This window comes from Capricornis sumatraensis, chromosome 17, assembly GCF_032405125.1.
Source record: "Capricornis sumatraensis isolate serow.1 chromosome 17, serow.2, whole genome shotgun sequence".
Classification (NCBI taxonomy): domain Eukaryota; kingdom Metazoa; phylum Chordata; class Mammalia; order Artiodactyla; family Bovidae; genus Capricornis; species Capricornis sumatraensis.
This window is the reverse complement of record NC_091085.1, coordinates 18903379-18918484: the sequence shown is the minus strand read 5'-3', so window position 1 is coordinate 18918484 and position 15106 is coordinate 18903379.

Here is a 15106-nt window from a genome sequence, read left to right as displayed (position 1 = left end):
TACAAGGAATAAGTAAGTAATCATTAGTTATCTCAGCTAATTACTGTGGGTCACAGCCAGCCGGAATGTGAAATCCTCCTCGGGAATTGAAATTAACTTTGCACAGTGAGTCTCTCTGCTTGACATCCCCAGTCTGTAGGCACATGGCAGCTCCCTTGTGAGCCAGTCTTTCTATTTAACTTGGAGAGAATAGAAATAAAATTAAGTGGCGATGTGATAATAGGAAGCTGCTCAGAAAGCAAACTGTGGGTTTTATTCTGCCTGGAGATGAAAAGCTTTATTTATACCAGTTTCAATTTTTTTTTTGAAGTACCCTTGTTGAGACAGGCTTCTTGAACACACACACACACACACACACACACACACACATCCTAGTCCTCTGGTGTGACAGATAAGTAGCACAGGAAGAAGGCTCAAGAACAAACGGTTTGAAGGGTGTGTGTGTGTGTGTTTGGGGGCAGCGGTGAGAAAGAAATAAAATGAAAATATTACGCCTTGCTTTTATCCCACACAGTGGAAAGGCTGTCAAAAAGTGCAGCCTGGTCTAATAATCTGTTTGTTTTGTTTGGGTAACAATATGCTTTCATCGTGCCACTGGAAGAACCAGCTTTGTGCAAATGTTGTCTCACGTTGATCTTTCACCAGATGCTTCAAGAACTGATGTCACCTCCCCCCCTCCACAACCCTCAGCATATAGTATCACTTTCTGAAGCCAGTTTCCACTACCCTTTCTCCCTCCACTCCCATCAACAACCTCCCACCCCCACCCCCAGGCTTTCTCAAAGGGCAGAGAAGACAGCCAAGCTCCATGCCTGTTGGAAAGTGGGAAATGTATTTGTGTGACAAAGTGTATACATCACAGGGCTAGGAAAGACTGGACATACGAAGAAAACTGCTGTTAATATATTAAAATGAGGGGGGAAATCTAAGAGCTTTTTTTTTTTTTATCAATTGCAATTAGATGGACAGTCTTTCCGCTCATTCCCTGCTCTAGTCTGGGATGATAATAAAAATTTAATGAAGCCTGGGACGAGCAGAGAGCTCTGTCTAGGGACCGAGGAATAGAATATTTTAACTGTACATTTATACCAACTGTCTGGCTTCAAAGACGTGACTGCTTTTAATCTCGAATTAGAAAACCACAGACTTGAAATTAAATATTAGATACCCTCGGATTCCCTTCCTTTCTGAAATATTGTCACGACTCTGTTTTCCTCCACTGGCCCATAACACACATATCTTAGGTCTCCAATTACATTTCCGTGAATAATAGATGGCTTTGATAGGGTGCAGTATTCTGGTGCTTTTGTGTGTGTTTTTTTTTAATAGAGTTAATGCAATATTAATTGGCTGTAGATGTTATAAGAATGCACAGCCCCCTTTTCAGGAACAAATCGATGAGATAGGGATATGAGAGGGAGCGAAGGCGAAGGCTTTCCCCAGCCTAGGTCACTTCTTTGTGGAGGGGACCTTCTTAGAGCTTTGGGTAAGTGAAGGGGCGCCTTGAGTTCTGAGACCGGGGTTTGCGGTCTCAGCAGCCAGGAGCAAGGGCTACCAGTGAGGGCGGAGGTAGGGGTGGGGAGGGGTGAGAGTGAGAAGCAGGACGCGGGAACCGTGATCACTGAGAGGCCTTCCTCTGCTCAAGGCTAGGGCTTCGTCTCGCCTGGCCCGCTCCGGCGGTGCGGAGGAACCGAGATCTTCGCACCCACCCACTGGCTTCCCACCACTTTGTACCCGCCGGTCTCGGTTCCCTGCCAGCCCCAACTCCCCTCTCCTCCAGTTCAGGGTGCAAGCTGCTGAGAAACTGGCTGGGAGGGGCCGAGTGTTAGAGCCACAGTGTTAGGGAGTGGGGAGCAGAGCCGCCCTCCCAGCTGGACGCGCTTGCCCTGATCCCGCGTGGCCCCTAGAGCCTGGGGGCGGCGGGGGGCGGGTAACAGCCGCCTTACCAGGCGCGCAGCCAGGAACCTGCGAGAAAAAGCTGCCCAGGCTCCTCGCCCCCTTGCATTTTACTAATCACGTCTATTTAAATTCTAGCGCGGTCTGCCGCGCTCTCACCGGGAAAGCTCTGGAGAACTGGACCCATCAATTATTCTGAAAAAATCCCAGACTACGTGAGGCTTCCAGCCTGCGGGAGGGAGGCGGCGGGAGGAGGTGGAGAACCTAGCCCCGACTCCTCACCCCTCCTCTCCGCCCTCCCCAGCGCGGATCCCTCGGCGGACACTTAACTTCAGGGTTCTGGGGCCCAAGGGAGCGGGCGCGCCCTCTGAGGGTTTGCGCTCAGTGGGCCGGGAGGGGAGGTGGTGGGTGTAGGCTGAGACCTGGCCCTCGCCTTTCGTTCCACCCGCGTGGAAAGGCTTCGGTCCTGTGCAACCCGATCAAATGGATCACCGTTTTCCAGGCGGCTACCCGCTTCAGCGTCTACCCCCCACTCACTTTCTGCCGGGTCACTAATGCGGGCCTGGTCGTTGAGGGCTGCTGTGCACGGAGCAATCTCTTCTCGGTCTTCCTTTACTCCACAGGCCTGCAAGGGTGAGGCCTTGGGGACCTTCTAGTTGAGAAGCCTTTTAGGAACCACGATTTAAAGTCCTCTAGCACTTCCCCCTCGCTCTCCAGCCCCCAATTCAGGCTCCAGGATGCCCCGAGGCCGCGCTAGGGCCGAGCGCGCAGGGGACGCTCAAAGAGAACGTGTTCGCTCTAAAGTAGGGAGGCGGGTAAGCCGGGCTAGTAATTACTGCCCCCACCCAGCCTCACCCGCCCCCCCAACCTCCGCTCCGGCTCGACAGCCATTACTCCAGCTGTCACTCGGCGGAAAGCGAGAGCCCTCCCCCGTCCCCAGACCCCGCCGTAGCCATCAGAAACCTCCCCCCAACACACACCGTCCCCCCCCCACACACACCGTCCCCCCCCCACACACACCGTCCCCCCCCCACACACACCGTCCCCCCCCCCCACACCCTCCCCCACACCAGGGTCTGAGTAGTGGATCTTTAAAATTTAGGCATAATTTTTCATAAACCTTTTCCCCAAACCCTCCCGTTATCTAGGCCCTGGGAGCATATTCAGAGTCTCATCTGTGTCTACTGGTGAGTTTCGTTTCTTGTTTCTGGCCGGCGGGTTCTCTTGTAGTTTCCAGGTTTCCCTGAGTAATGGAAGGCCACCAGAAAATCAGAAGTCTGTGTCCAACATTTTTGAAAGAAGCCAACTGGCTTTTGGAATACTTGTAAGATGCCAGAGTAGTCCTGTTAATCAATGAGCTTTGGTTAAAAAGAATAAAACAAACAAGTAATTGACGCGTTTGTAAGTGCTTGACAGGCATAAGGTCACATCTTCTGCATGAGTTGCTGGGGCAGTGAATCTTCCGAAAGCCTGTGTGACTGGGAGGTTGGTGGACTCATTGGGAGATGTAGGGTTAATACACAGTGGGAAAGAAAGTCCCACTTTCTCAGTGGGCCTCTGGGGCTTTGCTAAATGGCAGTCTGCATCTCTGTGCATTTTGGTTAAACGGGGTGGAAGCTCCCTGATTTCTAGCGTGGGTCCTTGGTTTGGGGAATTATTGGCATAGTGGTGTAAGGTGTTGGTAGTGGAGGTGAGGGAAGTCAGTAATCCCTTTGGGCGTGGTGGTGAGGGGGGGAGTCACCTTATGCTCCAAGTTCAACAGCAGGACAAAGGTCCAGACATGTTGTAAGGACGTAAGAGTAGACTTCGCAGGAAGGCCCCTGACCCTCCCCCAGAATCGTCATCACCTTTTCTGCTCTAGTCCTAGATGAACAAAATCACTTTGCAGCGTGGGGAGCCTCACTTCCGGCCGCAGTACCCCGAGCCTCCGCGGGCTTGGCCTGAAGCCACAGACCGGAAGAGAAGGAGAGCCTCTTTTCCTGGCTTGGTGTCATCCAGCAACGCACGCGTAGCTGGACATCCACAGACCAACACAGAGCTACACTTAGACCGTTCCCTGGGGCCCGCATGCCTGGGTGAGACTTCAAACTCACCCCAAATCTCTCCTTAGTCTATCCAAGCCACGCGGTTCCCCTAGGAAGATGCTCCAGGCTCCCTGCGGGCCTCTTTTAGAGTGCCGACAGGTTCTGACCTTCTGTTTGCCGCAGGTGTGTGTCCTTGCGGCCTATCCTGCCTTGGCGGGGAACTCAAATATGGTGTCTCGGGGGCAGCGTTTCCGGCTCCGCGGGCGAGGTGGGGCGGAAACCGTCTGTGACGCCCAGGAAGATCGCGAGGACCAGGCCGGCGGGTGCTGCGCTCAGCCGGGATGGGGGAGCCGGGATTAGATGAGGGGGCCCTGCGAAATCAGGGTTCAGTGCTTCAGGCATGGCTTTCAAAGAGGGTGGCCTGGCTCACTGGTTGTGTCATTTCGACACCAACTTTGAGGTGGTAACTAACAATCTTTACCGGGAACCAGAATGAAGGCAACCACTTTCTCCACTTCCTCCAGAACTGTTGGTCTTTGGGGTAGAGATGGGAGTGAGTGGAGAAGAGAACTCAGGCCCTCACTGCCCAACTAGGACTTCTGACACCTTCTGAGAGGAAAGTCATTTCTGAGGATGTGGGATTCACTTCCCTAAATTAAGTCTCTGGCTTTCCAGAAATGGCCCTAAATGGGTTAGTGAAGAGTCACTTGGCAAGTTGCTCTTTCGTCAGCTTTTCACTTTGCGGCCCTGAGAGCTTTTAATTCGTCAGTACTGTCAGAGGGGCCCATCCTTCCAATTCCTAAATAATTTCATTGATTTCCCCTCTCCCCTCATGCTGCTTTCTTTTTCAGTAAGATTTAGCTCCCTCCCCCCCCCCACACCCTCCAGCCCCCACTTCCCCTCTCGGGAATTCACTCAGAGTTTGGGAGGTGAACAGGGAAAAAGAGGGAATTTCAGGGGAGATGGGTGGTTAATAGGAGATGATACCTACCTCTCCCTGGGGAGAGACAGACATGCAGAGTGACCACATCTGGTCTGCCTTCTCCCTATGTTAGACAGTGTCAATGCCCCCAAAAGAAAAGGGAGCTATCATAACACAGAAAAGGCACATCACAGGGAACCATACCGGCTCCATTGAGTCAGGTATCCTCCATGTGTCTCCAGGAGAAGTGGAAGTACTACGTGTAGCTGGGAATTAGTCTTGATAATATGAGCTCATTCATTGTAAATAAAAATCACAAAATCCCCTAAAGGTGACATGAATTATCCATTCTGAGCAGGAGAACAAAGTGGAAGAAGAAGCGTTTCTCTGAGCTGAAATATGCCAAACATCACTTGCCATTCTGAAAAACCCAGCAATTTTCCCTCTCACAGTCCAGTGAGATAAGAATTCTGCAGTTTTGTGATTCATTTTGGTGGTCCCATAACTCCAAGTTTTATTTTTCAATGTTAGTTTTTACCACCCAATTCTGCCATCACACAGAGCATCTGATAGCCAGTGGAAAACAGAGGGGAGCCGAAATGAGAGCTGAGGTTGCTCTTTCTGCTTTGCTCGCATTGCTACAGAATCCTATACTGGTGGGGAGAAGAGATGTCCAGAGGTTTCCTGCATGTGCCTTCAGCTCTTGAGGCATGTGTGACTGGAGAGGAGGGTCAGAGGGAAGAGTAGACAGACTTAATGGAAGATGAGAAGAATCTTTTTTATTGTGCCCCCATTTAAAACTACTTCATAACTCAGTAATGAGGGTAAGAAGCATCCTTACTCTCCACCATTTACTCCTGGCTAATAGGTATCAGTTACTGCAAGATAAAATGATTTAATCAGTCTAGGAGGAATCTCTTTTAACGCACAACCCATCACCCTTCCATTTTCCCCTCCCTTGCCCGCTTGTCATTGCTCTCATCTCTCAAATGGCTTGGATGAGGAAATCTTAGAAGCTGGTGTCACTGGTAGAAATAGTTCCCTTGTTGAGGCAGGATTTCTGTTTTAACTTGAACACTGCCTAAGAGTTGCTTATAAAAAATGACCCCTCCCCCAAGTCCACATTTATCTGGTGTGTGTAAGACAGAGAAAACTGCCCTGAGATGCAGTAATACTTGACTTCCCTGCAGCAGAAAGACTGAAGTTTTGCTTTTTTGGTAATTTTTTTTTTTTTTTTACTTGTAGGAATAAATCATTGACAAGCTAGAGTTCTCTGGTTTGTCAGGTTTTGCAATCTTCCTCTTACACAAACTTTTTCTCCTCTTGTCCAGGAAGGGATGTTATTCATGAAACTGCTGCCAGTTGTAACTGTAAGCAATCCCAGCCTTAAACATGACATCCACCCCAGCTGACACCAAGCAGATGTGCTGAAGAAGAAACTGGACACAGATGACACCATCTTGGGGTAACTCTTCTTCCAGGCTTTATAGGAACCACCAGAGCAGGAATAGGCTGGAAGGAAATCAATTTGTAGAATCAGTCCCCAAACCATTTTATTCATTCTGATGGCTTGAGACTTAAAATGTGGAGGCTCAGAAGAGAAACAAACGAGCAAAGAAAAAGAAAAGCCCCCAAATATTTCCTCCATTTTAAATTGCTTAGATATTACAGTTCCTCTCATCTTTCCTGCCTGAGCCCCCTCTGCTCTCACATTCTTTTCCACTCCCCTTCGAAACTCTTCATCATTTCCCCCCCTCATCCCCTACTCCTCCCCTCCACTTTCCTTCTCCCAATCCCTTCCTGTTCCCAGCATGCTCTTGGAGAACTTGAGTTGCATGCAAAGCTGGGAATGAGTACTTCAGCAGTTTCACAGTGAGAGGATTAAAAACAGTGATCACTAGAGCTTAGATCTCAGTAGAGTGAACTGTGTCTCTGATGACGATGCAGGATATGTGTTTAGGGAGCATATAAAATGGAGAATTGGGTCCCAGTGTAGGACAAAGTTATGACTGGGCATATGTCCTGGGCATCTTGGTGGGTGTGAGGTACAGGTCTAAGGGAGGTGAGTCTCGATGCTCTTCTTTTGTGAATCTCTTTAACCATGTGGAGGAGATGCCAAGGACGTTTTTACTCTTTTGGTTGAAGAAGAAGTGCACATGAAGTCTAGAAGCTATCATATTTACTGCCTAAACACACTGCCTTTTAGATGGAAATGCCATCAGTTGTCTCTGCCCAGTTCTGTTGCAGATCTATTAATCATATCCATGAGGATTGCCAAAATGGCAGGGCTCTCTTCGCTTTTCAGTTTATACAGAACAGAATCATTTACATAAAGTCCTTAAGGCAAATAACTGTTGGGGCTCTAATTTATATCTGATCGAAAATTAGCCGTCATTATGCGCTCCATTAGCAGCGTCTTTAATGTGCTTCTAAGCACCATTTGTCAAGCGGCTTGTTAATATCCTTCAAGTCTTTAAAGTTGAGAGCTCATTAAAGAGTGCGCTCTGTTATTGATGTAATTTAGATGAGTTTGGAAGAGCAAGTACACCATGCCTTGAATGGGCAACCTCCAGAAGCCAGGGCAGAGGGGCATGTGGTGACCAAGTTCACTATTAATAATTTCCCAGAAGCCTTTGTGCTTTCTTGACAGAAGGTCTCTGGGTCCTGCAAAGGTGGTTTTGAAGCCTCACTCCCTAACTGGGTGTAAGTTTCTCTGGGAAGGCGTATGTTTGTCTTCAACGATTCATTTTATTTCTTATCAGTTCACTGAATCTTATGAGGTTTGGGTGGTGTGGAAGAATGGGCTCCAATCTAAGATCCTTTTTGAGAAAATTTGCCAGTTTTCCTTTCTTATTTCTTTGCACCTTGAGTCCTCACTTATTGCCTAGCTGTTTATCTCCTGAGGTTCTGCCCTTTATTCCACAAGGTGGAGGAAGTAAATATCTATTGAGAAAAACCGTAGGCCTAAAGACAGAGATACTGCCCTTGGACCTATTTTGACTGAGGTACAGTAAACCTGCTTAATTATGTACATATTATTACATTATCTATCAACCACACCATCAGAAGAGCATAAAGGCCAATAAATTACCTCAGTTATTTATCTGAAAATCCATATATTTTGTCATGTTCTTTCTGGAGGAGATTGTGTTAGTGTAACACAATAAAGAAAACCATTAGCACAGGCAGAAAATTGCAACTGAGTGCAAGGATAATTCCACTAGCAGGAATAAATAGCAGTTAGAAAGCTGCATTTTGTCCTGGATTTTCTGATAGGTTTGATCAGCCTCCTTTGGATTCAAGTATTGAGTGTATCCATGAATCTTGCTATCAGGGGTTTAGCAAGATATTGCACCCTCTTCTAAGTCTCACATTAAAAAAAGCATTCAAACCACCATGATTTTTGAACCCCACTTCTGATCTCTAAATTCTCTTCCCCTACGGAGATCTTCTGGGAGCTCAGAGATTAATGCCAGATAATGAAAGACATTAGGCATTTTATTCTCTCCTCTAAATTGCCAAGATTCTTTCAGCCTTTTAAGCCTGTGTGTGAAGATATCTCTACTTTATTAGATTGAAGGGAAAAATAAAACCAAGAGTTTAGGAACTGGAACTGGACCTAGATGGGGTTGGTTGGAAAAGACTTTTTAGAGAAACCCCATCTCCCCCTTTATCTCCTGCTTCAAGAATAATCTTGTTTTCATCATTTGTTAAACAGTTTATTCTTGTGCTCCACACCCTAAAAGAGTCATCACATACACACTGGGAGAAAGAGAAGGGAGAAAGATATAATAAGATCAATCTAAGGACATATTGAGGTCATATAACAGCACAAATATTCTCAAGTGCTCTGTATAATGTGCAGTGGGGATTTTGGGCAGTTTTATTGTGCGGTAGGATCCTCATCTCCGTTGTTTTTTACAGGATTCCTTCAGGCTAAAGTAATAAAGCGAGTAATTAGAATGCTAAAGACAGATGTAAATAACAGGAATGAGACAGCGGTGACAGATGAGCGGCTGGGTCAGGAAAGAGCCCAGTTGGTGGAAATGACACCGCTTCCTCGCTCCCGGTCCCCTCCCCCACTCCATTCCCCTTTTCTCTTTCGGCCTCTCGGTCCTCGCCGCCGTGGCCTTAGGCGGCCGGCCGGGGACACTCCGGTCAAATTGCATTCGGGAGGCGGAGCGCGGCTGCGGGCTTGGGAAGCCGCGCGGGGGGCGTCTCGAGCCTCGAGCCTCGGGAGCCACAGGCTCATCCACCGATCGGCCGCGAGGTGGGCGCCACTTGGGCGCCAGGGCCTTCCCGGGACCTCCCCCAGGCCGCCGGGAGGGTCTACCGGGTCGCCGCAGCCACGGGTCCCGCAGCCCGCGCCTGCCCGCAGCACCCTCGCCGGCGCCCCGCCGGGTACCTCCGGTGCTGTGGTTGCGCGCTGCAGCCGCTCGGTCCTCCCATGGCTGCCTTCGGGGCCTCTGTCGCCTTTTTTCCCCCAAACCAGAGCGAAGAGGCTGCGGAGGTGCCTTCACTGCGCACTTTGGTAGAGGAATCCCAGGCCCGCCCTGGCGCCTAGGTGGCCACACGGCTGAGGCCCCATACCCGGGGAGCGGCCCAGCTACGCCCGGGTCTCCAAGGCCTTTTCCTCCGGAGACTCCGGCCCTGGAAGTGCATTATACGTTTTTTTGGGGGACTCCCTTCTGAGGCCACACCTGGCGGAAGCCAGCCCTTCCTGATGTAAATGTGCAAGTTATCCCACGAAGAACCCGAGAAAAACAACCTACCTTGCCTTTTGATTGAAAGATGTAACAGCAACAACTTGCCTTTCCCAGGCCTGACCTATCAACAGCGCGGTGCATAGGAGAGCAAATACGGTAATGAGTCAGTGAATTTACAGGGACAGCAGTCTTGTCTCAAGTTTGTTATACGGAAGCTTAAAAATGTAAATACTACTTAAGCACTATCTTTGGCGTTAGAGAAGGAAGAATGGTCAGATCTGATTCAGATCTCATTAACAGGTCGTTTAGTCACTAAGAAAGTGAAGTCGCTCAGTCGCGTCCGACTCTTTGCGACCCCATGGGCTGTAGCCTACCAGGATCCTCCATCCATGGGATTTTCCAAGCAAGAATACTGGAGTGAGTTACCATTTCCTTCTCCAACCCCATAGATAACTTTCCGGATCTGGTTGCCAGACCTTCTATTTTCATGCTTTGAAGAACCTTAGTCCCGAAATTGGGGCCTAGGGTGGGTCTGAAGATTCATTTTAAGAATGATAATCCTACGGTGCCCTCTGGACTGACATCATTAGGAGTAGCCAGAAATGAGCCTGCCTTCTCTTTTTCATGGTTTAACTTTAGAGCATCAAATGCCTTCTTTTTAGCATCAGTACTCTTCAGATTACATACACACATTAAACAAACAAAAACCCCCTGAGTGAGCCAAACTAGGCCAGGAGGCAGCTCCAGTCTCCCCTGGTAATGTTGGGACCCGGGTGAGTTAGCGGGTGTGTATGAAACACAGTGACACGTATGTCAGCTGAGGAGTTCCCCTGTTACTTGCCAGAGTGCTAACATTAGCTATGCCTATCAGCAGACCGAGATGACCACTCTTCCATATTTTTAAAGCGGCTTGTAAATAGTAGGAAAGAGTGAGAAATACATATGTACATGTGTTTAAAATTAATTTTTATTGGGGTATAGTTGCTTTACAATGCTGTGTTAGTTTCTACTGTACAGTAAAGTGAATCATCTATGTGTATACACATATCCTGTCTTTTTTTTGGATTTCTTCCCATTTAGGCCACCACAGAGCACTGAGCAGAGTTCCCTGAGCTATACAGGAAGTTCTCATTAGTTATCTATTTTATATATAGTGTCAATACTGTATATGTCAATCCTAATCTCCCAATTCATCCACCTCCCCACCTTCCGCCCCTTGGTTTTTCTATATCTTGTCTCTAGAGAAATTCGTTTTCATTAATTTTGTTTTAACCTTTAATTGTTGTTGCTCTTTAGTCACTAAGTCACGTCTGACTCTTTTGTGACCCCAGGGACTGCAGCCCCCCAGGCTCCTCTGTCCATGGAATTTCCCAGGCAAGAATACTGGAGTGGGTTACCATTTCTTTCTTCAGGGGATCTTCCCAACCCAGGGATCGAACCTGCATCTCCGGCTTGGCAGGCGGATTCTTTGCCACTGAGCCATTTGGGAAGCCCTTTAACTTTTAATACCTAATCAGTAAACATACTTTCATTATTTGTATCAATAAGTGCAATGGATAAATTTCTGAACCTGTTTCCTGCCTGATTCAGACTGATTATTATTTTAACACTTTATTTTGAAACAACTATCTCTTCCTTAAAAAAAAAAAACTGCTGGGGAATGTCTGTGGAGTATTTATGAAGCTGGTAATGATGAGTACTATTCCTCTGAAGCTCTTAGGTCAAATCTGTAGGGCAAATTTTGGGAGGCTTTGTTAAGTCTATACTTGATGAAAGTGAGTATTTCACAAAACAAGAGACTCACAGACTTAGAGAATGAACTTATGGTGTGGGATGGGGGGAGAACAGGGGGAAGGGTTAGGGAGTTTGGAATGGACATATACATACTACTATATTTTAAATGGATAGTCAACAAGGACCTACTATATAGTACACAGAACTCTGCTCAGTGTTACGTGGCAGCCTTGATGGGAGGGGAGTTTGGGGGAGAATGGATACATGTATATGTATGGCATAGTTCCTTCACTGTTCACCTGACACTTTCACAACTTGGTTAATCAGCTATACCCCAATATAAAATAAAAAGTTTAATATATATCTATGAAACAGAAAGTGAGTATTACAGATCAGCATGACTAAAAAATGAAAGCTCCTTCCCAGATGAGAAGTTTATTGACATTGGGGGGTATTGATGAGGGATCACCATAAAGTTCATGGAAGATTTGGTAGCTTACTCTGCATGACATATATTTTTCTGTCTCTAGTAACTGGAAGTCTGATCAATTTTTAAAGGCCTGACCTTGGAAAACTGAACTGGGTTGAAAATTAATGCTCATGAAGAAACCTAGAGGTCTAATGGACGAATTCCCTCTGTCCATGTGTAGTCTCAGGACCCGACCTGTAGGTCTGAGCTGAAATTTTGATCTAGTCCTACTTCTGATAGCAATCTTCACTTTTGCTTGTATGAAAAAGCTTTATGCCTTCCAACTAAGAATCAGGCCGGTGCCGATGCTGGTGGTAGAAGGTGGCAGAGAAGATGATGCCTGGGAGAAATCATGTAAGTATGTGGTGTGGCCACATTCCAAGTGCGGATCTCTTATTTTTTATGTAACTTTGTATGTGTGTATTTTCGGCTGTGCCAGCTCTTCCTTGCTGTGTGGGCTTTTCTCTAGTTGCAGCTGTGGGGGTCCTCTTTGCTATAGTGCTCAGGCTTCTTACTGTGGTGGCTCCTCTTCTCATGAAGCTGGGCCCTAGGGCTCATGGGCTTCGGTAGTTGCAGCACGTGGGCTCAATCATTTCGATACCTGCTCTCTAGAGCACAGGCTCAATAGTTGTGGTGCATGGGCTTAGTCGCTCTGCGGCTTCTGGGATCTTCCTGGACCAGGGATCAAACCTGTGTCCTCTGCACTGGCAGATGGATGCTTTACCACTGCACCACCTGGGAAGCCCTTTCATTGTGAAGGTACCTATGCAACTGGAAATGAGGGGAAGCAGGAGGAATGGGGAGAAAAAGTTAGAGGTCACACTGGCTTGAATCACTTTTGTAGGAGGTGAGAATTACTTTCAGGTTTTCCTTCATTTCAAAGAATCTTTACTCTGTGTAGAAATATTTTCTGTTAGAGAAATTTCAAACCTTAGGTTATGATTCATTAGTGCATAATGAGCTTAATTTACTGGATTGTGACCAGCAGAAAGAAAAATTTAAGAAAATGAAATAGAGTAGAAATAATCAATTGGAACTCGTTTTTGTGAGGACAAGGTTTGTATCTCAAAGTTTGAGTTTTGCTTGTGTTTATATCTGTATGTTTATATTGGCCTACAGTGTCAAATGCATTTTTCTCTTAAATTAAAAAAATTTAAAAAAACCCATTTTTATTGAATTGTAGTTGACTTACAATGTTGTGTTAATTTCTGATGTAAGTGACTCAGTAAAATTTATTTTTTATTGTGTATTTTAATCAAAAACATTAAAAAAAACCATTGTTGTAAGTCTACATCGTGTCCTACCTTCTCTGAGAACTCTTTCTGGGTTTTTCCAGCCCCTAATGAGTCATCAACCCCTTTTCCCATTATAATTTATTTGTGCCAAGTATTTGATGCATTTGTCATTATTGAGTTCTCATGTCTCTTCTGTGTAAATGAATTTCAGTTCAGTTCAGTTCAGTCGCTCAGTTGTGTCAGGCATGCCGGGCCTCCCTGTCCATCACCAACTCCCGGAGTCTACCCAAACCCATGTCCATTGTGTCGGTGATGCCATCCAACCATCTCATCCTCTGTCATCTCCTTCTCCTGCCTTCAATCTTTCCCAGCATCAGGGTTTTTCCCAGTGAGTCAGCTCTCTGCATCAGGTGGCCAAAGTATTGGAGTTTCAGTTTCAGCATCAGTCCTTCCAATGAACACCCAGGGTTGATCTCCTTTAGGATGGACTGTTGGATCTCCTTGCAGTCCAAGGGACTCTCGAGAGTCTTCTCCAATACCACAGTTCAACAGCATCAATTCTCTTTTTCCAAAAAGCTTTCTTATTTTCTAAATTTTTTAAATTTATTTTTTTACTTTACTTTACAATACTGTATTGGTTTTGCCATACATCCACATGAATCCACCACGGGTGTACACGTGTTCCCAATCCTGAACCCCCTTCCTACCTCCCTTCCCATACCATCTCTCTGGGTCATCCCAGTGCACCAGCCCCAAGCCTCCTGTATCCTGCATCGAACCTAGACTGGCGATTCATTTCTTATATGATATTGTACATGTTTCAATGCCATTCTCCCAAATCTTCTTTATAGTCCCGCTCTCACATCCATACATGACCACTGGAAAAACCATAGCCTTGACTAGACGGACCTTTGTTGGCAAAGTAAGTGAATTTAAACTTCTTCAAATGTTAGGCTTCTCTGTATATTTCTTAGGCTCTAAGGTGGGACTGTACACATATTCATTGAAAGGTCTGGTGCTGAAGCTGAAGCTCCAGTACTCTGGCCACCTGCTGCTGGGAAGATGGAGGGCATGAGGAGACAGGATCGACAGAGGATGAGATGGTTGCAGGGGATTGTTGACTCAATGGACATGAGTTTGAGTAAGCTCTGGGAGGTAGTGAAGGACAGGGAAGCCTGGTGTGCTGCAGTTCATGGGGTTGCAAAGCATCGGACGTGACTTAGTGACTGAACAACAACAATTGTACACATGGTGCCTAATTAGCAAAAGTCAGTGGCTAATTATGTATTTAATGAGAGCAAGTCAGAGCTCAGCTCATATGTCACTTTTTGAAATATTTAAATTTATTTATTTGGCCATACCAGGTCTTAGCTGCAACACATAGGATCTTCATTTAGGCATGGAAACTCTTTAGTTGTGTCATATGGGATCTAGCTCCTTGACCAGGGATCAAATCCAGGCCCCCTGCATCAGAAGTGCAGAGTCTTTGCCACTGGACCATCAGAGAAGTCCCTTCAGGGATGTGTTTCTTAACGCTTTTGCCTGCTTTTGCTCTAAGCTAAACCCTGTCCTTGTTATGCCTCTCATAGCACTTTGTCATGTCTTCAAAACACTTACTGGAGTTGGCATATAACTATTTGTGTGACTTGGTAAACTGTTTCCTTCACCGGAGTGTCAGCTTCATCAAAGTGGACCAAATCTGTTGAGCTCACTTGTACCGAGCACAGTACTTGGCAAGTGATGGTCACTCCATAAGTATTTGTTGACTGATTGATTGATCAGTGAATGATCAATCATTGCTCAATGAATTAAAGAGTGGCCAGTAGTTCTGGCAGAGACAGCAGGCCCATTCTTACTTGTTATTAGGAAGGTGTTTTGTGAATGAATGTGGGATGAGAAGGGAAGTCTCAGATCTGAGGAAATTAAAACTTAGTATGGTGACGTATATTTTCTTCAATTATGCTATCAGCATTTAGTTTGGTCTGCCTGTACCTGGCTATAGACGTGGGTTGGTGAAAGAAACAGCTATGTGAATGACATCTCTGCAGTCTTTTAACAACTGCTATGGAGGACGTGGATTCTGTTGTATGATGTTCAGTTTTTGACATGTATAAGAAATC